This window comes from Tamandua tetradactyla, chromosome 26, assembly GCF_023851605.1.
Source record: "Tamandua tetradactyla isolate mTamTet1 chromosome 26, mTamTet1.pri, whole genome shotgun sequence".
NCBI classification, from domain to species: Eukaryota; Metazoa; Chordata; class Mammalia; order Pilosa; family Myrmecophagidae; genus Tamandua; species Tamandua tetradactyla.
Genome location: NC_135352.1, coordinates 17,375,032 through 17,399,635, shown reverse-complemented (window position 1 = coordinate 17,399,635; position 24,604 = coordinate 17,375,032). Strand labels below are relative to the sequence as shown.

The following is a 24,604-nucleotide window of genomic DNA, read 5'->3' as shown; positions in this document are numbered from 1 at the left end:
TTTGTTTTGTCAAAGACCAGAGGGACTCCCAGCTGTATCAGTAATGCTCAGTGGCAGTTTCACAAGCGACAATTTCATTACTTTGCTTCAACATGTGTTATATTATTTGTATGAAGATCATATTATAAGCATATATTTTAGAATGCCAGAAACAAAACAAAGATTCCATTACAGATGCTTAAGCAGCCTTACTAAAACAAATGAGTCTTCACATGCTTTCTGGAGGGACTCTCAGATATCTTACACTTGTGCAATAAAGCAGAGTACAGTTACATTTAATCTTGGGTTGGGTACTTATATCAAATTGATTAATCAGCTAAGCAAACTCCTTTGATTAAGATTTCTTGACAGCTTATAGTGACCTTTCAGAAGATACCATCTGCAAAATATTTGGATTCTCAGCTAAATTTCTTCCTTGTTATGTAAGGCTATTGTCTGTTATTCCCTTTTAATCATAGTTGTAGAGAAGTGAGGAAAAATACATATTTAACTTTTATTTTATCTTTTCTTAACAAATGGAAGGCATACTCTCTTGCTCCACCATCCTCCTTGGGTGATTCTTCCACACCACCCTACTTCAGAATTAAATCTATGAGAGTAAGGAATTTCCATCTCCTTTGACCCTCTTTTCAACTCTCTTTCCAAGTACATGTTTTGTGCTACTTGTCCAAACACTTAGTGAGATAAACCTCTTTGCATTTTATTAAAGGCCCAACTGAAGGAGCATCTTATCAGCATTGCAGCCACTTGAAAGCTCGTGCACTTTTCACCCGTGATTATAGGCCCCACTCCTGATCAAATACATTTTAGAATTTTTATTTTTAATGATTAATCACATCATTGTTAGATTTCAAATTATCTGGAAATCAAGTGTAGCATACTTGTCGGGGTTTTGCCCCCCCCAAATGAGAGCACAAACTTTTTCACCTACCAGAATCAAATAAAAAATGAATTAGTTCTGTAAAACTATAGTTCTGTTAGCCAAATTTATTCCATAATTTGTCATAAAATATTGCTTGTATCACTATTAACTGGCTCCAAAATACTAGCTAAATATCTAGTTTCTAGAATAAATCAGGTCTTTTAATGTGTTGGGAACGTTAATCACAATCTGATCAAGCAACTATGCAATACCAGTCGCATTCCATTTCTTTACAGATAACTATGGGAAAACACTGGTATCCTGTGGATCTCAAATTTAGAAGCTTGAATTATATGAATGCAAACAGAATTTGGATATATTAAATTATTTTTGCATTTTGTATTAGGAAACAGATTCTAGGACAGAAGTTTCATGAAGGAGCTTTATTGGGGAGTGAACTCAACTAAAAGGCAGTGAGGAAAAGAGGACTGAAGAGAGAGGTTGAGCTACAAGGCAATTACTAGACTTCCATCTTTTTGGAATGATTGCCTATGTCCCTAAAGAGAGATCAGAGTAGCCTAGCACAAAGTACACTGATGTTGAAAAACTTCTGAATTTTCATGGGGCACATTTTCTCATCTCTGAGGTGCATGTATCTTAAAAGGCTGTCAGCACACTTGCCACTTCTTGTTAATCTGTTAATCGTTGTCAAACTGGACCTGATTTTTTCAGGCTATGCTATAACATAGGGCAGGAGAATTAACATAGCTCTGACAATAACCATAAATATATACTGTTGTCATAGTAGCAACTTCTTCAAATGCTCATTCCCGAAAAGACTGGAAAATAACTATTTGCCAGATCATTGGTTGCATACCATATACCCAAGACTTTGTTATCCTGTCTAGCAAATATGCCACCTCTGGCACCATAGCAAGAAAGGAGGCTACTGCTTGATTTTAAATTTGCAGTAGTCCATTGTCATCACCTGTAATCCAGGAGCCAGGCTGGTGAGCTAGTAGAGATATAATGGAACCATCCTGGGGTGCAATGCTGTTTTTAATTTACTACTTTGGCCAGGCTTACAGTACTACTTTGTATTCCCCACTGGCATAGCTTTTACTCGACAGGCCTCAAAACAGTTGTGAAAGGTCCACCAGCTACACAGTCTATTTCAATCTTACATTTGGGGACCACATAACTGATCACTGAATGAGCAGGTTCATGGACACAATAGACCCACTCTGAACCAGACTTTGACCAGGATTGCAATTATTACCTGACCCTGTAGGCTCCCTCTTTAATGGGAGGGAAATAGAGCAGTTGAGAGGGAGGAGTGTGGTAGGGCTTTGATTCCCCAGATAGCACTTCATACCCCATATCCAAAAAGGCTTTGAAATATTTGTGTGTTCTCCTTTTCCCAGCCTAAAATTGCCCAAGTTAATGCTGTATTTCCATTGGACGAGCACTGTAGGAATCGATGTAGTTTACACTTGGTATGGTATTGCAGTCATTTCTGATGGGAATTCAGCTTTCAGGCAATGGGTTCTGGCTCTGAGAACTGTTTTAGGTCCAGAAACTGAGGAAGGGATTCTGACATTTTATTCAGATGGTGGCCTTATGCTTACTGATGATACCTCCTTGATTCCTTTTGATTGCACAGATAAAGCACTTCTCTCATTGTCTGCTCATTTATCTTGCTTCCAGGAACACTAAGCTCTGTTAACCATCTCTAGAACTTTCTACAGATCAAGCCTCTAGACTTGTGACCTTGGCAGTCAATATGAAAACTATGGCTACTTCACTCTTGTGTTTAAGCATCACCCCCTGACTTTAATAGTTTGGGTTTCTGTTTAAGCATCACCCCCTGACTTTAGCAGTTTGGGTTTCTATCATCTGTATTACTACTAGGGATCCTAGTTCTATACCAGCATCTTCTTCTGTCAGTCCTAGTCTAAAGAGGATAGCCAACCACTGGGCTTCTTAACAGTACTGGTACCATTTTCACCAGCACATCACTCAAAACTTTGGTAATGGTGGTTATTGCAGTTTTTTTCTGGACCATCTCATGGAACACAGTTGACTGGTAGATTTTCCAGTCTTCCAGTCACCTTCCTATTTCTCTGGATCTTTTGATGTGTTCCTGTATCATTTACCAAGGTATGCCTTGAATTTCTACTTCATTTATTGCATCCCATTGTTTTTTATTGTTTGTTTGATTGTTTATAAAGCCTCTAAGAGCTATCCTAGCAATGTATTCTCATGAAGTCTTTGCTGAAGTATTAAATATCTTCAAGGAGAGTGTTCTCATATCAATAAACACTTCCTTATCCAACCATGTACAGAATCTTCTTTGACCTAGCTTTCTCATATTCTAGTCCCATATGAGTTTGGTCCTAAAATTCATTTAGGTTATAGCTCCTTTACTCCCTTAGCAGGACCATCACTTCTTCAACTGGATTAGTTGTGACTTGACCTTAATTATTATTCTCATGGCTAGAAGGGAGTTGGGGTAGATTCTGGGGTAGGAGCCTTCTGAGACAGAAGCTACTGCATTGTTTTCTAGCTAGGGAAAAGGTTAGCCTTTAATATGAAAAAAAAGGGGTTCACAGAGGTCTTAAGTCAAAGTTTACAAGTGCATTGATGCCCTATGCCCAAATTTCAGTGTCCTGCTCTTTTTAAATTAGGTTCATAAACTTGGCATACTAGACTTATTGGGGTTGAGAATTAGACCTTCTCTAGAAATCAGCTATCTCTAAAATTACACCCTGGCCCTGATCCTTAACTCTTTTTGCCCTCTGGCTATAGGAGATAAAGTTCTTTTCAAATATTTCCAAGAGTCCTTCTGACCTTCACACTTTGCCTTACTCATGTTCAGCTTTTCATCACCTTTCTCCAATGCATTGATTTCGCTCAGCAACGGTACATAAAGTTATTTATTTCCCCATACTCTCAAACACTTAGAGCAAATGCTTTCCGTTTCAGGGTTAGCCCATCCAGTGAAACACTGGTGGAAGTTTTAACAGTTGCACCTTATGGCATGCTTATGGACTGCTTCATCTACAAGCAGTAAGAAGGATTGCCATCCAACCAGTATAGGGTCCATTCAAATCTCATTTTCATTTCAGCTTCCTATGACCATTTCTGGTACCAACTATCAAGTGTGATTTGTGGCAAGATGTTTTTTAGTGATACTCATCTGCAGCATGTTAATTGAGAAATGCATCCAGGAACAACACCAATAAGAAAGTTATTGTAGCAGGACTTGGCAAAGAGAGAATTTAAACTATGATGCAGCCACCACAATGGCTTCAGAAGATCCCAGAAATAAGTCTGGATCTGGGATGGCTTTTCAGATTATCCCAAATTAAGGCAAGGTCTTAGTACTCCTGCATTAACCAAACATTGGATATGGGTTGCCTCTAGGAAAGGGGGGTGAGCCTAGAAAAGGCAGGCTTGTTTGTTTGAGGGCAATTCTTGATGATGAAGACATCTGTAAGCCATCAGCATCCAGTAGGGCAAAGAGTGTTGCGCACTACAGCATCCACTTAACAAACTACTATAAAAATTGGGGAAATATAAAAGTTCTGATCATCAAGATGGCAGAATGAGCCATTCCAGGATTCTACACCTGCACATAAATTTTAAGCAACAACTAAGAACTGGCTGTGCTGGTTTGAAAGGAAGTATGCCCCCTAGAAAAGCCATGTTTTAATATAATTTCATAAAGGTGGAATAATCTCTATTCAATACTGTATGTTTGAAACCGTAATCAGATCATCTCCCTGGATGATGTGATTTAGTCAAGAGTGGTTGTTAAACTGGATTAAGGGACAATATGTCTCCACCCATCTGGGTTGATTGGTTTATTGGAGTCCTATAAAACAGGAAATATTTTGGAGAATGAGAGATTCAGAGAGAGAGCAGAACGCTGTAGCCATGAGATGCAGAGTCCATGAGCCAGCAACCTTTGGAGATGAAGAAGGAAAACACCTCCTGGGAGCTTCATGAAACCAGAAGCCAGGAGAGAAAACTAGCAGATGACAATGCCATGTTCACCATGTGCTCTTCCAGCTGAGAGAGAAGCCCTGACTGTGTTCACCACATGCCTTCTCACTTGAGAGAGTGACCCTGAACTTCATCGGCCTTCTTGAATCAAGGTATCTTTCCCTGGATGCCTGTGACTGGACATTTCTATAGACTTGTTGTAATTGGGACATTTTCTTGGCCTTAGAACTGTAAACTTGCAACTCATTAAATTCTCCCTTTTAAAAGCCATTCCATTTCTGGTATATTGCATTCCAGCAGCTAGCAAACTAGAACACTGGCAGAAACATCTTTCTCAAAACTCCAGAAAACAGAGGATTATCGTAACAGGGAAATAGTAGTTAGGTTCAGGTGTCAACTTGGCCAGGTGATGGTGCCCACTTGTTCTATAGCTGTGGACTTAAATCATCAGCATGTGAATTTCATCTATGGCTGATTACATCCACTGTCTGCTAAGGGGAATGCCTTCCTCAGTGAGTGAGGCTTTAAAAGAGAGCTCAGCGGAACTCAGCACAGCCCAGCACAACTCAGCTCAGAGCTCACAACCGACACAGACTCAGACATTTGGAGACACAGAAAGGAATCACTCTGGGGAAAGCCATTTGAACCCAGAAGCTGGGAGGGAAGGCCAGCAGATGTTGCCAGGTGCCTTCACCTGTGACAGAGAAAGCCAGAGGAAAGCCAGCTGCCTTTGCTCCGAAGAACTATAAATTTGAAACTAAATAAATCCTCTTTATAAAAGCCAGTCTATTTCTGGTGTATTAAATTCTGGCAGCCTTAGCAAACTACAACAATGCCAAATCAAGGAAAACAGACAATTAAAAAATTCTAGAATAACTTCCTCATGGCGCCCCCAGTGGCTCCTCCCTCATCCCGTAACTACTTTGGATCCAAGCAGACACGTGCTCCCAGTGCAGGTCCCTGGTCCCATTTCTGGAGGAAGCAACCTGGTTCCCACACTAGTTACATGGGTGTCTTGCCAGTCTTTCTGGGAGGAGCCTGAAGGACTGAACCAGGTCACTTGTTATGGGCTCACTATTCCAGAACTTTCCCTGTATGAGTCAGCTCAAGAGCTCACCTATACACAGTCAGATTGCAGCTGCTTGGGTCCAGGAATGCTGGCTGTGGGATGTACAGTGCAGTGCCCAGGATTGTGAGGAAACACTGTTTCCTAGGTAAGAGGAGATATTTGGATACATGTAAATGGGAAAATTCTAGAGCTGTGTACACATGCCCAGGATAAGACACACGTGCAGAAAAGATCTGAGAGGTCTCTACTCTTTTTCCTCGATGTGTCCTCTAAATTTATTTTTAGGATAGCTAAACTCTGAAGGACAGCACTCACACAAGTTAATCTTCAAAGACTGGTAAAGGTATTTTCTTTTCCTTTTTCTTTTGTTATCTTTGCTGTTGTTGTTAGCTCCTGGCATTCAAGGAATTTCTCTCATAACATTAGCTGGATATAAAGTTAAGAAAGAGATGTCTCAATGTCTAAATTTCAGAGATTAATGCATTAAAATATCAAAATGTCCAGGTTGTAACAACAGATACGAAGAAACAAGAAATGATGGCTCATGCAAAGGAGCAGGGTAAAGAATTAGAAGTCATCCACAAGGAAAACCAGAGAGATAAAAATTATCTAGTAGGAGTAGAGATTAAAAAAAGTATCTAGAGGAGTTCAACAGCAGATTGGAGCTGGCAGAAGAAAGTATCAGTGAACTTGAATATAAAACAACTGAAATTACTCAGTCAAAGAAGCAGGGAAAAAAGAGAATAAAGAAACATGAACAGAACCTAACGAACCTGTGGGACATTATCAAGCATGCCAATATATTCATTGTGGCAGTCTCAAAGGAGAAGAAAGAGCAAAAGAGGCACAGAGGGTATTTGAAGAAATAATAGCTGAAAACCTCCCAGATATAAGGAAGCACATGAATACTTACGGTTCACATCCAAGAAGTACAATGAACTGCTATTAAAAACAACCTGAATAGACTGAAAGTGTGACTATGATAATCGAACTGTCAAATGCCAAAGATAAAGAGAGAATTCTGAAAGCCACAAGAGAGATGCAATGTATCATGTACAAGGAAGTCTTAATAAAACTAAGTGATTTCTGGGGTGCACGGGTAGTTCAGCGGTTAGAATGCTAGACTTCCATGCGGGAGACCCAAGTTCGATTCCCGGACCACGCACACAAAATAAAAAAAAAATTTTTTTTAATTAAAAACTAAGCACTTCTAATGGAAAATTAGGGAGACAAGAAAGTAGTGGGATGACATATTTAAAGTGCTGAGAGCAAAAAGTTGTCAACCAAGAATTCAGAATCCATCACAACTGTGTTTCAAATATGAGAGAGAGATTCAGATATTACCAGATAAGCAAAGCTGCACTAGCTTGCTGTTACTAGACTGGCTACAAGAAATGCTAAAGAGAAAACTTCAGGTTGAAAGGAAGGTATAATAGCAATAGATTGCAATCACATGAAAAAATAAATATATCCCTGGTGAAGGTAACTACGTAGTTAAATATAAATGCCAGTACTATTGTATTTTTGGTTTATAACCCCACTTTTTAATTCGTAGAAGATCCAAAATGCAAATGTATGAAAAGTAATGTTAAATTAATGGTTTTGGTCTTAGATTATATAAATATGTAATTTGCAACAAGAACCTCATTATGGTGGGAGGACAGAGGGGTATAGAAACATAGTGTGTGTATGTTATTGAAATTGTAGGTATTAAATCAAATGAGATTCTCATAGATTTAGGGTGTTAAATTTAAGTCCCATGGTAACCACAAAGAAAATATTGGAAAAAAAATATGCATAGAAAGAAATGAGGTGGGGTTCTCAAGGATTCACTACAAAAATAGGCAAAGGACTTGCATAGACATTTCTCCAAAGAAAATATACAAATAAGCACATGAAAAGATGTTCTGCATCATTTGCCATTAGGGAAATTCAAATGAAAACCACAATGAGATACCATCTCATTTCACACCAACTCAAATGGCTATTACTTTAAAAAGTTGGAAAGTAACAAGTGCTGGCAAGGATGCAGAGAAACGGGAACTTCATACATTTGTTGGTAGGAACATAAATTGTTTCAGTAACTGTGGAAAAGAATTTAATGATTCCAAAAAAATTAAACATAAAACTACCAAATATCTAGCAATCCCACTTCTAGACATGTGCCCAAAAGAACTGAAAGCAGGGAGCTGGGTAGATATTTGTACACCAATATTCACAGCAACACTATTCACAATAGCCAAAAGATGGAACCAACCCATCTATAGTAGATGGATCCAGTAGATGGATAAATAAATCCATCAACAGATGAATGTATAAACAAAATGTGGTATATTCATACAATGAAATACTACTGAGACCTTGAAAGGAATGAAGTTCTGATACATGCTATTACTTGGATTAACCCTGAAGACATCATATGTTGAATGAAATGTCAGACACAAAAGAACAGATACTGTATGATTCCACTTATATGAAATAGCTAGAAAAGGCAAATTCATGGAGACAGAAAATAAAGTACAGGTTACTGGGGAACGGGCAGGGAATGGAGGTTAATATATAGTTGGTGCTTTGGGTGATGAGAAAGTTCTGATAATGGATATAGATGAGGATAGAACAATATTTTGAGTGTGATTAATCCCAGTGAATTGTTTGCATGCTTGGGAGTGGTTGTTATGGGAAACTTTATGTCGTAAATGTTTATAATTGAAAGAGAGAGAGAGAGAGAGAGAGATTAAATGACAATGAGAAGCAAAGGCAATTCATGATATGGACTGGATCTCATATGGAGGAGAAAAATGTGCAAAGGAACATGTAAGAAATGGAATATAGACTGTAAACTTGTTGTCCATGTTAAATTTCTTGGACTTGATAACCAAACTTGCAGTGGTTACATAAGTGGTTATCTTTGTTCTTAGGGAATATACATGGAAATATTAATTGTTTAATGATCATAATATAATACAACCTACTCTCAAATGTTTAGAAAATGATAGATTAGATAGATAGACAGACAGAGGCAGACTGACAGATAGATAGATGATAAAGATGGTAAATTCAGCAAAACATTTAAAGTTGGTGAATCAAGGTATCTGGGTAGAGGATATAATGATGTTCCTTTCATGGGTGTTTGTATTGTTTTTGCTATTTTATTACAAATTTGAAATCATTTCAAAATAATTTTTTTTGATTGGAATATATGTTTCTTATTTTGATATCAACAAACCAACAATACTACTTGTGACATGATGAAGTCTCATTATTTTACCTAGGATCAACCCCAATCAGTTTATGTTGGCAAGTTCTTGCTTCTTATAGAAGTTATTAAATAGCACACAAGGACGAAGAGATAATGTTAGAAATAATGAAATAAAATTGGCGTGCTTTATCACTTTAGAGTCAAAATGAAAGAGCTGTACCACAGAGTTTAACGATACCTTCTCATTATTTAATTTCACATGCTGAATATATCAGTGTTATTGTATGTCAGATATACTTTTTACATAGCTGAATCCTAGCATGATTACCCTGTCTTTATGCTGCAAGGTCTTATTAATATGATGGGAAAAGGTGACTAAACATAAAATATTCAAGAAGATCAGTGTGCCTAGAATAGAGAGTACAAGAGGAAAGTAGTGGAAGATGAAGCAAGAGAGGTGATGGATGATCTGCAAATCATGAAAATGAAACAAAAGTTTAAATTTTCAAGCACCAGCATATGCTCTTGGGAAAATGCAGCTTTGTCGCTTACCTGCATCTCTAATTTTTCATTTTCCCCTCAATTTCACCTGTTAATTCCAATCAATCATGCCAGGTCTTTGTTGATTTAAGGGAGGTGTGTAAAATTTATTTTATCCAAAGATTTTCATTGTTTTCAGTAGAAGAGTCTGTCTGAATAACCCATTGGGGCATTCTTGGAAACATGAAGCCAAAATAATTCATTATTCAAAATCACATTTTGTCATTCCATTGCCCCAGTTGATTCTCACTGATGTATGGAGTGAGTGGCCAACTCGCTAAGCCTCTTTTGTAAATCGGTCTTTAAACTGAGTGTGTTTGGAGATCCCAAATATTATTGTGACTGTGTTAGCCCTTGCTCCTGGATAAGCTAAATACCACCTTGAAAACTCCTGTGCAGTTATGAAAACAGGTGTATATGAACACCCTTCTTTGTCTGGATGAAATCAAGGTTGTGTTTACAACTTGCAATCACAGCAGAGAGCAATCTGCCTTTCTTTTCTTTACAAGATAATCTGCACTATGGGCTTGACAAATTGGACTGATTTAGTAATTCTGCTGAGCCACTTTGGAAAATTTGAAGTATATCAGTTACGCTTCACTAGTTCTATCATTTCCCCTTTGCTCCTGTGTGTCATCTCATGACTTCTTTTTTTTTTTTTCTTTTTTTTCAGTGCATGGTCCCAGAATTGAACCTGGGTCTCCTGCATGGAAGGCAAGCATTCTACCACTGAAGTAACCATGCACCCACTTTAGTGGCTTCTATGATTGAAGAGAAGGAGAAAATCTTTAGTGACCTAGGGGCTCCTAAAGGTGATCTGGGTACAGAATATTTTCTTTTGGTCTCTGAGAAATTTTCTCTGAGCGAAGTTCATGCATGGTCTTGCAGGGAAAAGATAGATTCCTCATTTTCTTTTTTTTTCCTCATTTTCTTTTTTTTTCCTCATTTTCATAACGATCAAGATATTTTTTCTGAAATGACAGCCCTATTTCAAGTTAAAGAAGCTTAACAAATAATTCATATCTCAGGAAATGTCTGTAGCATTAGCTATCCATATCCAAAATAGTTTGCAACTTTGAACTTGTAGTTGGCTTGTGGTTTTCCTTGGAAAACAAATAGTGTTTTGTGCTTTATAAAGCAAACTCATTTTTTAAAAATGTAGTTTTACTTTAGAATCCATATGACCTTTTTGAGTTACAGAAAGAAAGCAAAATAAAAGTTGTTTTGCTTACAAGCCTTTTTTGAGAAAAAAGCTAATGGAAAATTAACTGTTATACTATATGAGGACAAAACAGCCAGAAAACACAATATCAGCCATGTCTCCTCCAAGGATTTAAGAGAAGAAAGCATTTTCCATATAGCCTTGTAATGCAGGTATCCTAGAAGCTGTGATATGAAAAACATAAATAAATAAAAATTTCGAGCAGGGTGAGATGAAACAGAACAAAAGATAGAGCATAAATCTACAATTGTGAAATACTTACCAATTCAAAAAGGTGAAATGGATTAGAAAATAGCAGCCGAAGCAGGGACAAGTAGTAAAAAGGCTATATTATTGCACTTATGCCCAGAAGTGCTATATAAATAAAAACATGTTTTCTAATTTTTGTGAGAGGTATTGCAATGGCTCTTCACAATACTATGAATCTTTTTTACAAGAGAAATAGGATTCCCTGCTGAATGTATTCCTCTTCCTATGGACACAAACAATATTTGGGTAATTGGGGAAAAGAATCTGTAATGTATAATCTAATGATCACTGAATGATCAGCCTTATAATCCAAGCATATAAGTGTATTGAAACAAACAAATAGGAGATATAAAAGTAAGGCTCTCTTGCAAGTTGTTAGTGGAGCAATAAGCTGTGGACAATGATGTCAGTTAAGGCAACCAGTTCTGAGAATTTTTGCTAGAGAATGATCTCTTATATATTCCATTTCACATCTCTAAATGGTGCCCAAACTTGTAAGCATTGTGTTACAAAATCGGGAACTGAATTATATACCCCACAAAAGACATGTCTGTGTCTTCATCTGCATTCCTGTGGACATTAGCTGATTTGTAAGTAGGCCCTTTGAAGATATTATTTAGTTAGGATGTGGACTCATTTGTGAAGAGGATTTTCAATGTCCTTCTTAGATGAGACCAAACTGAATCAGAGTGGATTCCATATAACTGGAGTCCTCATAAGGCAGAGGAAATTCAGATGCAGTCCATCTGAAAAAATACCAAGAGGAGACAAAGGAGACAGATTGTCATGCGATGATGGCAGTGGTATAAACCAAGGAACCCCAAAGATTGTTGCAAGCCAGCACCAAAATGCTTCAGACTCTGGGAGAAAGCATGACTTATCAAGACCTTGTTGCTGGACTTCTGTTTTTGGAAACCAGAAGTCCAGTTGTTTAAGTCAACCAGTTTGTAATATTTGTCATAGCAGCCCTGGCAAACTTAGACACCAAGATAATGGGGAAGAAGCATATAGAAGAAATGCATGTTGGTCAGGATAAGACCCAAACAAACACTTGAAGGATGAAGCAAAAAATGTGTGGAGCATTTTCTCTCTTATGGCTTTTAAAATTCTATCTTTGGCACTTGACTATTTGATTACCATATATTGTAGCATGGATCTACTTGAGTTTATCCTGTCTGGCATTCATAGAGTGTCCTGGGTATGTGTATTGGAATTATGAGGAAATAAGGTAATAAAAATCATCTTCAGGAAGAATGTTAGAGCAATTTCATTGGAACAATATAGGAGACAGCATGGGGAGCCTACCTGAGGATTGGAATCCCAATTAGAAAGAAACTAATTAGTAGGGTTATGTGTTAGTGTACTATAGATGGAGTTAACTAGTTTGGTGTTGCCAGGTCAGTATTTAGAGTTCAATGAAGGGAGAAAGGAGCAAGGATATTGAGGATGTTTTAAAGAGAGTGATTATGATAATTAACTGGTCAATTACTGTCAGGTAAATAGGGAAGTAAAGACATGGGACATGATAATGAGATTTGATAAGGGGAAAGGGGAGTCCTGGTACGGTGAAGGATTTTTGGAGACCAAGTACCATAAGAAATGAGCTTGAAAAGATAAGAGATGAAAGTCATACAGAGTGATATTTTAAAACAAGGTGCTAGGGGTGGTAAAGGTATTGGTATGATGAGTTCTAAGGAATGACTATGAACGTCAATGACTAAGAGTTGAAGTCAAAATCAAAGAAGATGAGAAGGGCAAAGAATGATGAGACAAGACAGCTAGACAGATTATTTATGTGTATATAAAATCATAATGAATAATCAAGAATAATGAGAAGAAAACACGTGGGGAGGGGATGAGAAAGAGAAGATTCTGGTGCTCAAGTATTCAAAGAATGATGGGACATAATACGAAGGTCTATAGATAGGTTCAGCAACAAGTAGAGATAATAGGTAGCATCATTTGATGTCCCAGGCTTCAAAATAAATGGTAGGAAAACCTCCACTTCCAGGAAGATGGAGTAGATATTCTTTTCATTATTCCTCCTGCTAATTAAACTAAAACCCCTGGAGATGGATGATATAGGGAGATAGAGATAGAGATAGAGGTAGAGATAGAGATATAGACACAGATACAGACACAGATAGAGGTGCAGATAGATACAATGAAATAAGAACACCCTAAAAGGTGGAAAGAATAAGGCAGATCAACCACAGACCTCAGAACCTAAGGAATGACACAGTGGTTAATTATTCTGGGTTTTGTGGACCCATCCCATCCACTATAGCAGAAGTCTGGTGAAACACCCAATACCCCTTAAGGGTGATGTCAAAGAAGGTCAAGTAGGGAATGAGACATTCATCTCCACCTGCAGCTAATGATCCCCACTCAGTGGTGTTAGTGTTGGCCTTGGGGGGAGCTTGGCCATCCATCTCTATCTGATAATAACAAGAAACCTTTCCACTGCTGGATAGTTTCAAAGGAAGCCTAGTGGAGAGTCAGGAATTTCACTATTGCCCAGTGGTAAAAAGACCACCCCCACCATTGTGCAAACAGTGAGACATGCACTGATACATAACTCCCACTACCACTCAGCAATAATCAGGAGGCCCTTTCCCCTAAGATGTCAGTAAAGGCTAATTGGGGAAACTAGACTTCTACCTAGCAGTAATGAGATGGCATTACTCCTTCCCTGCCAGAATTGTCATAAAAATCCAGCTAATACAGAAAATTTTAATAAGACCCAGAGTCATAACGTAATAGGAAAATGTCCTGGCCTCAATTTAAAAATTGCTCATCATATGAAGAACCAGGAAGATCTCAAACAGAATGAAGAAGATATCAATATCAATTCTAACAGAATATCAATATCATTCCTAACAAAAATGTTAGAATTATCAGACCAAGATTTTAAAAGAGCCAAGACAAAATGCTTCAACAGGCAATTATGTTCATATTTGAAATAAATGAAATCAAAGAAAGCCATAGCAAATAAATAGATCTTTGCAATAAAATAGAAGATATAAGGAAGAACCAAATGGAAATGTTATTCCTAAAAAACACAATAATCAAAATGTAAAAGCTCAGTGGATGGGTTCAACAGCAGAGTAGAGGGGACAGAGGAAAGAATCATTTTAAGGAAGATATATCAAAAGAAATAACCCAATATGAAAAACAGAGAGAAAATAGACTAAAAATTAATAATAAACAGACATGTGGGAGTTGAATAAAAGATCTAACATTTGTATAATTAAAGTCTCCGAAGGAGAGGTTGGAGCTGAAAAAGTACTCAAAGAAATAATGGCTGAAAACTCTCCAAACTTGTTGTGATCGTTAAGTTCAGGTGTCAACTTGGCCAGATGATGATGCCCGTTGTTCTGTTGCTGTGGACTTAAATCATCAGCATGTGAAATTCATCTATGGCTGATTATATTTGCAATGACATTTAACTTAATTAGCTGGAGGCTTAAAAAAAAGAGGTCAAGATTGCTCATCAGCTCAGCATACCTCATCTCAGCACTCTTGGCTCAGCCCAGAGGTTTGGAGATGCAGAAAGGAATTGCCCAAGGGAAAGCTGTTGGAACCCAGAAGCCAGGAAGAAGCCTGTGCCTTTCCATTGACAGAATTTCAGATAAAAGCTAGCCACCTTTCCTCTGAAAAACTATAAGTTTGTAACTAAATAAATTCTCTTACTGAAATCTGATTGATCTCTGGTGTGTTGCATTCTGGCAGCTTTAACAAACCAAAACACTTGTCAAGAGAAATAAACCTGCAAATTCAAGAACCCCAAGCAGGCTAGATCTAAAGAAAGCTATGCCAAGACACATTATAATTAAACTTCTGAAAACTAAGGCACTGAAAAACATCTGTGGAGTCTTAGAGAGGAAGGGGGAACTTTGGTCTGTATACTTTTATAAAGATAAAGGATAAAAGTTTACCTCACCTCTATGCCAAGTGTGATTTGTTGTGAAAGTGAAAATGTACCCACCAGCTGAGAGGGCTCCTGAGAAAACAGTGTCTTCAGGGGATGAGATGCCAATTAAAACATGAAGTGAGAATTCAGGGAAAAATTTGAGGTTATAGGGAATTTTGGTAATGATAGACCATGGTTCCAGAGACCACAAGGAAAATGGGAAGGGGTAGGGAGGTTAGGATATGGGGATAGGGAGCACTGAATCAGATTAAGGGATATTTTTATATATGAGTCAGCATGTAGGGGGCAACTTAGAATGGCGGAGAACAATATGAACCATTTTAATGTATTTTAGATGTGACTAAAGTAGATACAACCATGCTTGACAAACTGCTGCCTCCTTAATGGGACTAAGCTTTTTACGGAATTGTGGTGATAATCCAGGAAAAAGTATGTGGAGTTCTGTGACCACTCCTAATTCCTGCCAGTGACAGTCAAGGCCAAAGGAGGGACAGACAGAACAGCAGTCATTGCTCTCTGACCCTCTTTGCAGTCCTATGAATGTTGATTTACACAATTTTTTGACAATATATATTGAATATTATTCAAAATCTCTAATGCAATAATTTTCTTTCCATTTTAGTTATAATCATTTTCTTTGTTTGCTGTCATAAATATCACCAACTGGTTTGGCATTAACAAGAATTTATCAGCTCATGGTTTTGAAGTTAGAAATCCAAAATCAAGAAATTGGCAAGGTTTACTTTCTCCTGAAGCCTGTAACATAGCAGGGCTACAGCCCTTGGTTGCTTGGCTTGTATTCCTTTTTCCTATCATATGATAATATCCTCTCTTTCCTGGCTTTATTACTTACAAGTTCTCTATATAAGCCTCAAGTAATTCAGATTAAGGCTCTCCTTGATTCAGCTGGCCCTATCTTAATGAAAAATAACACCTTCAAAAGGTCCTATTTATTAAGGGGTTCACACTCACAGGAGTGGGATTTTTTCTAGGACACAGGCACATAACTCAATATACCACAATCACTGTCTAGGATTCCGTAAACTTTAATGGTGTTAACTTCTTTGTATAACTTTATGCATGTAAATTAGAAAAGGAATTTAGATGGAAATAGTAAAGATGGAAAAAGCCACATTCAAGCAAAATCAAGCATTGCTTTGTTGGAACAGATAGACTAAATTGAAAAGAGAGATGTGACGGGAAAAATGGGAATATTTATTGAAATAAATTTTTACTGGATATGGGAGTTTAGATTATGCAGGATTTAATATGATTATTTCATTCTAAATCACTGTTTTGTGTGTGTGTGTGTGTGTATTTTTTACCACGATCATTTTTAGAACATTTGCATCACCCCAGGAAAAGAAACAAAAAGTAAAAAACAGAGAACTCATATATCCCATACCCCTTGCCCCTCCCTCACATTGACCCACAGTATTTCAATCTACTCAGTTTTTACCCTGTAACTCCCCCTATTATTTATTTATCCACATTTTTTTTACTCATCTGTCCATACCCTGGGTAAAAGGAGTATCAGACACAAGGCTTTCCCAATCACACAGTCGCATTGTAAAAGCTATGCAGTTACTGTCTTCTTCAAGAATCAAGGCTACTGGAACACGGTTCAATAGTTTCAAGTATTTCCCTCTAGCCACTCCAAAATACAATAAACTAAAAGGGGATATCTATATAATGGGTAATAACAACACTGAGGATAACCTTCTGACTTTGTTTGAAATATCTCAGACATTGAGATTTTATTTTGTCTCATTTCTCTCTCCTTATTTTGGTCAAGAAGGCTTTCTCATTCTGATGATGCCAGGTCCTGGCTCATCCCAGGAGTCAGGTCCCACATTGCCAGGGATATTTACACCCCTGGGAGTCATGTCTTACATGGCAGGAGGGCAGCACATTCACCTGCCAAGTTGGCTTAGAGAGATAGGCCACATCTGAGCAACAAAAGAGGCTTTCTAGGAGTGACTCTTAGGCATAATTATCAGTAGGCATAGCCTCTCACTTGCAGGAATAAGCTTTATAGAGACAAGCCCAAGATCAAGTGCTCAGTCTATTGAATTGCTTTTCCCCAGTGCTTGTGAGAATAGCAGGAGTTCTCCAGATGGGAAAGTTTAATATTTCCTCCTTTCTCCCCAGTCCCCCAAGGGGACTTTGCAAATACTTTTTTATTCCCTGCCAAAATTGTTCTGAGATATATTGGGGCATCACGCTAATCTGTACAAACCAACAAGACCTTAGCCCTATTCAAGATTCCATGTAATTATGGTGTTCAACTAAACTGACCATACAAGTTAAATCAGATGTCCTACCAAAAATATGAATTTTGCACCGATAAACATCTCTCCTTTTGATCTTGCACAGAGGTTGAAGTTTGAAAATATGGGCCATATCATCCTTTACCCAGTGTTCTGAATTACCTTAGTCCTATCAAGATCACCTTCATTCATACCTCTAGTCAAAGTCTGATCATTTTTTCAGCTTTTTAAACAGTTGTTGAATGAGGTAATGCTGACTTTCATAGTTTCAGAGCTCTAACTCTTGACTCTCAGGTGTCACATACATACCCGAAGTTTCAGGGAACAACCAGATTATATACAAATAGCTCAGTATCTCAGAATTTAGAAATAACAGTTACAACTCTTGAATGGATGTGATTGCTGTAAGAGTTTACAATCTAGGACCTTTTACAGTAAGCCCCAACCTAATAATCCATGTTCTTGACTTCAATTCTCTGAGTTTGCATATTCTAGTTAGCTCTTATGAGTGAGATATGATAATATTATGCCTTTAGATACAACCAACTGTCCTTAAGTTTCATTCACCTAGTTGCATGCCTCACAACTTCACTTCTTCTTGGAGCCATTCCACAGCCCATTGTATATAAATACCACAGTTCTCCCTTCCATTCCTGAGTCATTGTACCCTTAGGCCACCTCCATCCATTGTGAATCATATAACATCAAAACACTGCTTTTAAATATCCTCCTAAATAATATTCTTTCAAGTGAAATCTTTGCAAACTCAAGATTCTGAAAAGCCTGAGGCAAAGTATTTGCAAATACAATAGGTTTAGTATTAGGTTTTGATTCCTTCACTCATAGGTCTAAATTTACATGCAATAAAATGCAAAAAAAAATCAAGATTCTCGGCTGACAGGTTTAGCTCCATTTTGGGGGCGTGATTAAATTAGGACATCAGTCTACCAGTAAATTTAGATTCTCAACCTATCAATACATGATTAATATAGAAAGTTTCATCCTCAATTAAACTGATATAAAGGCAGAAACATTAACTTAAGGAAAATGCCATTGTATTTCTGGTTCCATATTCGTCATTGACTTGTAAAAATAAATTTGGGCACATATGTGGAAATATAGATTTATTTATTCAAGATGGTATTTTTTAATTTATTAGGTCAACAATCCACTCACTTTAGTATTTCCTTTACATAAAATACAGTGCAATTTAAATTTTTCCTTTGAATATCTATTTATATAGTATTTTACAAAATAAGCCTTAAAGATTTGGGGGAAACAGATTAAGAGTTAAATATATTACCTGTTTTTAGATTTTCTTTCAAAATTTAGATGGTAAACTATGCTGCTGCTGCTGAAGAAACCATGATAATGCTTGTGCTTGGGATAACAATGCTTTTCTCAAGGGTTTTGAGAAAATGATTATTTGTAAAGATGAAATAGCTTTCCAGGATGTAAGAGTCAGACCCTTTTGGGCATTGTAAGGGATCTGGAAATTCATGTGTGCACCAAGCATTCTCAGTAAAGTGAATCCACTGTGTCATGCACGACATTACACATTACTATTTTTTTTTCAGTATTCTGTGATAATATAAAATTAATGAAAAACACCTATTTCAAATGTTTCAAAACGTTTAAAATGTTTCAAAACATTTATTTCAAAACATTATTAAATATAAAGTAGGTTTTAATCAATTATCCCAATGAACATATTCTTTTTAAAAAGTTTTTTATTGTAAAATATCACATATGTACAAAGGAAAAAACAATTTTTAAGGTACATTTTAACATGTAGTTACAGAGCAGGTTTCAGAGATGGTTGTGAGTTACCGTTCCACTATCTCAGATTTTTCCTTCTAGCTGCTCCAAAACATTGGAGGCTAAAAGAAGTATCAATATAGTGATCGGCAGTCATACTTGATTGTTAAATCCTATGTTCTCTGTTACAACTCTTCCTTCTCCTTTGATTGTCCTCCTAATCTATAGAGATTTTTGGGCAATGCTCATTCTAACTTTTTCATGTTGATAAGGGGTGTCAACAATAAGGATAGGGAGATGTAATTAGTTGATAATCTTGGAAAAGTGGCTCTCTCTGGGTTTCAGGATTTATCTAGCCTAGGAACCCTCTTGAGGTTATAGGTTTCAGGAATAATAAATTTATTGCATGGAAATTTTATGGAGTCTCAGTTAGAGCTCTAGGTATTCTTAAGAGTTCATATTAATGTGTTGGTTGGGGTTTGGCAAACCATAGGAATTAGCAATATTTAGCTGAAGTTTGCATAAGAATAGCCTCCAGAATAGCCACTTGACTCTATTTGAACTCTAGCAGTCACTGATTCCTTATTTTGTTACAGCGTTGGCTCATGTCCACAACAACAGAACTAGGCACCTTCACCTGGCCAAGTTGACACCTGAACCTAACTACCACAATTTCTTTTCTCCCTTTTGGTCAGGGAGGCACCAATGAATATATTCTTAAAGTACAATTGCCATCAAGTGGAGGGGTCTATGAATTTTTTTATATTATAAAGGGATTTTCAACTGCTCTAAATCATATAATCTCAAAGAAGGGAACATCAAAATAAGTCTCAGCCCTGACATTGCTTTATTCCATAGATGTATGACCATGTTAGTAAATTTTGTTTTCTCTCTTCTATTACCAAATAGGTACTGTGTTAGTTAGGGTTCTCTAGAGAAACAGAATCAACAGAGAACACTCACAAATATAAAATTTATAAAAGTGTCTCACATGATTGCGGGAATGCAGAGTCCAGAATCCGCAGGGCAGGCTGTGAAGCCAACAACTCCGATGCAAGGTCTGGATGAACTCCATAGGAGAGGCTCACCAGCCGAAGCAGGAAGAGCCTGTCTCTTCTGAATCCTCCTTAAAAGGCTTCCCATGATTAGATTAAGCATCACTCACTGCAGAAGACACTCCCCTTTGGCTGATTACAAATGGAATCAGTTGTGAATGCAGCTGACATGATCATGATCTAATTCTATGAAATGTCCTCATTGCAACAGACAGGCCAGCACTTGCCGAACCAGACAAACAGGTACCACCACTTGGCCAAGTTGACACATGAACCTGACTATGACAGGCATCAAATTCAAATGTCTCTCAAATCCAAGTCCTGCATTCCATTTCTAACTGGTACTGCCCTAGAAGAAACCCTATGTATATCTCACTTATAGCTTCTACTTGCTTTTTACCATCTCATGAAGCACACTGACAGCTGGAATACATTGGGTCAAATATTCCCAGATGAATTTTTCAGTGTTTCACTATAGTCATTTAAAAAAATCAAACACCAGTGTATTTAATATTGAGTATGATTACCTTCTATCCTATTTTTGTACCATAAAGAGCAAATTGCAAGTATTCTGGTATAGATGGACTAGAGGAAAGGTGACTGGTGGTAAAGCTAGAGATATTGGCAAGTATCAGAACATAGAAACCCCACTAGGCCATATTATGCAAATCAGATGTTATACAGATGGCAAAGGGAGACCGCTAAGTAATTTTAAGTTGATGACTGCATGGTTAGATTTGTTTTTCTTTGCTTTGTAAGCACATTCTGGTTGCATTCTGAAATACAAATTTGAGAAAGAAATGGCAAAGGCCTATGATGAAGCCACCATGTTAACCAGTTGAGCATAATAAGCAAACCATGAACAGAAGCGGTGATGACACAGTTCACAAATTGGGTGCTCCACTGGAGGCAGGAGAATGTGGGTGGAGAGAAGTAGGGCCCTTTACTGATAGAGGAAACATAATTTGGGGGAACAGCTTTTAGAATCTGAGATAGGAAAACAAAATAAAGGATTCTGTGATAGATTTGTGAGCTTGAAGCACCTATACATATCTAAAGGGAAAGGCACAATAAGTAATTGAATATGCAAGTCTATAACTCAGAATAGGGAAGATTCACCAAATCAATTCAGATGTACACTGGTTCATGTCTAACATAAATGTCACAGAGCTGGATGGGGTAAATAGATGTTGTCTTATTTTGTCAACCTGCTATGACAAATATCACATAATTGGGTTGGCTGAACAACAGGAATATACTGGTTTTGAAATTAAAAGATGTCCAAAATCAAGATATTGGCAAGGTTTGCTTTCTCCTGGAGTCTGTAGCATCCCGGTGCTGGCTTCCCATAATCCTTGGGGTACCGTGGCTTCCATTTCTGCTTCCTGTCACAGGGTGAGCTCCTGCTCCTCTGTCTGCTCTTCTGATTTCTGATACTTTCATCTTCTCTGACTTCCGGTTTCCTCTTCTTTTTATGAGACCTTCAGTAATGTGGCTTCAGGCCCACCCTCATTCACTTGGCCATACTTAACTAAAAATAACATCTTCAAGGAGTTCTACTTACAATGAGTTCGCACCCACAAGAATGAGCTCTAAGATTAAGAACATGTCTACGCTGGGGTACATAATTCAACCTACCACAGATGTAAAAACATTGCTGGCCACTGGCCATATCTCCACTTCAAGGGCACACCTTACAGCTGACCCCTCTGGGTCATCTCCAGCTCTCCCTTTCCCAAGCAGCACAAATTTCTCTTTCTTAAAGCATTAGACAGATTAATTTCCATTGCAGCTCTATTCTTTCAGTTGGAGGTACCATGTGAAATTTCTTATCCTGACAATAACTGCTAAAGGACAAGCATTCTAATAATGTTTTTGAAAATACCTCTTTTTTCAAATGAAGAAGCATGTTCCTGGTGGATGACTTGTTAGACAGGATAAAAAATAAATCAGAGTGAGGGCACTGGATTTTTAAAATCTAAAATGTGTGATGCCCTTGATAAAAGACTGAGTTATAATCTCTTTGGCTGCTTTAGGAAAGTGAAAACTATTTGATGTAGCCAGGGAAAGGATTAACGCATCACTAATGTATTTAGCCCTGGTGAAACCTATCCTATTTCTTTAATATAACTTTTCCATCCCACAGCATCCCATTATTAGGAAAACTTCAGCAAAGATGAAACATTTCTCTCTGAACAGCTTTGATGTTGTAGGAACTTAATGGGTAATGGGTTGATAAGTTTAGCATATGGGGACCACTTATCCATTTTGCATGTCTTTGACTTACAAATAACTCTGGATTTCTAAACTTTCAGATCAGAATAATGTCCCTTGCATATATTAAAAGCAGACTCAGCAAGCCCAGTTTTCTCTAATCAAATATTTTCAATAATCTGGTCCTACTCAGAGGCAGATTTGTCAAGAAAGTAATGCTTACCATTTGCATAGGTCCTCCACGCTGTGTTCCCACAGTCACATATGAAATTGGCAAAATCGAGATTCTTATTTTTAACCATAGTGAGGTTCTCCATTCTTTTCTACTCTGTCTTCCTTTTTCAGGCTTTGCCTCATGCCAAGTGGTATTGAAGAAACTGCAGAGAGATTTGGGATCCAAGTGAGGAGCCAGGACATTTAGGGCTTGTTCAGTGGAGAATATTTGTGCAGTCACAATCACTATCATACGTAGTTAAATTATTATTTACCACCCAGTGTAGAATACTTTTACCCCACATTGTGCCAACTCAGCTGTCAGGACAAGAAGCATAGACCATCTGGCAATGTGAACATGACCTATAGTCCCCACAATCAAAATCTGAGGTATGGTAGAGAAGAAACAAAGTTTGAAATGTACTAAGGAACATTTTGTGAAGAATTTTCCAGTCCTCCAAAATTTAAAACTCTACACAGAGAATTTATTTCTCATGGACCCTTGTCTAAATCATCAGTAATGGAAACTAAAATTCTTATCTTAAAGAAAAAGCAGAATTATCATTCTATTTGCCCCATAGAAAATGCTACAAAATCACTACAATATGAAAAGGTATTGAAAAACTACAGAGCCAAAAATAAAGGAAAAACTGTTGTTATAAGAGTATGTCTGGTTTTAATTCATAAAAATGTTGTATAATTTTTCTGGATTTTCATTAGCTTCCAAATTCATAATTTTTTAAATTATTTTTCTTAATCTAGCAAAATATTTCCTTTCATAGATGAGATAACAGAATCAGATTGTCATATCAGCTTACTATAATTCAGATGCCTTATTTTACTAATAATTTCAAATGTAAAAGTAATTATGAGATACAGACAAAGAAGAGAAAGGCTAGGACCTCCAATACTTTCTCAGGACAAAAACTTTCTTGTGACATTTGGGTCCAGGGTAACATGACAGCTTTAAGCAAAGTATCCAGTCACATCACTCACAGAGGGAGCCATTTTGAGTCAATAACTTCTCCATTTTATACACAGCTAGCTACATAGATCAAAAGAGAGTTTCCAGTAAATCCATAAATTACGAGTTAATTTACTCTAAGGGTTCTATAAAGGCAATGTCCTTGTGTATGCAGTTAACACCCCCGAACTTCTCCCTTTGGCATGTTTTTTAATATACTCCTTCCATTCTGTGATTGAATTTTGCTGGCACATTTATCCGTTTTCACATTTCACTGCTATTACCCAAGATATGATTGGTATTGATTACCTCAGACTTCTCTGGTTGGATGGTTTTCACCACTATCTAGTAACAAGCAAGAATTGTTCTCAAGTGGTCTATAATGATCAACTGCTTCAGAGAACTCACAACTGCAAAATCCAAGATATCTTTGCTGGGTGGCCTTATTTGATTTCTGCCAAAGGCTTGGGTCTATGTATGTTAAATTGCAGAAGATAAGTACCAAATGAGCTTGCCTATGCCACTGTTCTCTGTAAATCTTTCAGTGTTTGTTTGTTCTCATGGTCCCACATACATTTGATTTTTTTTAGTGACCTTGTGAATAGAGGCTTTCAGGATTCCTAGATGAGAACTTGGTTTTAACAAAACCTGAATAGTCCTACTAACCTCCAAGCTTCTTGGTCATTGGCAGGGTCTGCAAGAACTTATTTCTTCATTCAAGAAATGTACTTGGTGGTTCCAGCCTACATGAATAAGTTCCAGTGATTTCACAGGCTGAGCTGGGCCACGCATTTTAGCTGGATATGTCAACCAGTAGGGACCAGTAGCTTTTTCCTTTGAGATATTGTGATAATCATGTCATCATTGTGGTGCACTAATTGGCTCAAATGGTTGCCAAGTCCAAGTTCTACCTCATTAGATTGTGGCCATAATCTGGGTATTCAAATATCCCTCTTCCTTAACAGTAAATGTATGTGGCTGTTTGTTACACAAGATGGCAAATTTTACTTGACTGAAGTCCAAATGTGATATGGACAAGAACGTGTC

At 37.4% G+C, this 24,604-nt stretch overlaps 1 long non-coding RNA gene across 5 annotated transcripts in view; it reads right to left on the bottom strand.

Annotated features, from left to right (window-relative positions):
• LOC143669798 (uncharacterized) overlaps positions 1-24,604 on the bottom strand; it is a 143,429-nt gene that overhangs the window by 96,037 nt on the left and 22,788 nt on the right. For 4 of the 5 annotated variants that reach the window (XR_013169069.1, XR_013169070.1, XR_013169071.1 and 1 more), the window contains exon 2: positions 22,604-22,757. This is a non-coding gene — a long non-coding RNA (uncharacterized LOC143669798). Of the gene's footprint in view, positions 1-11,660; positions 11,896-22,603; positions 22,758-24,604 lie in introns of those variants that run through there. The other variant, XR_013169072.1, reaches the window with a different exon arrangement.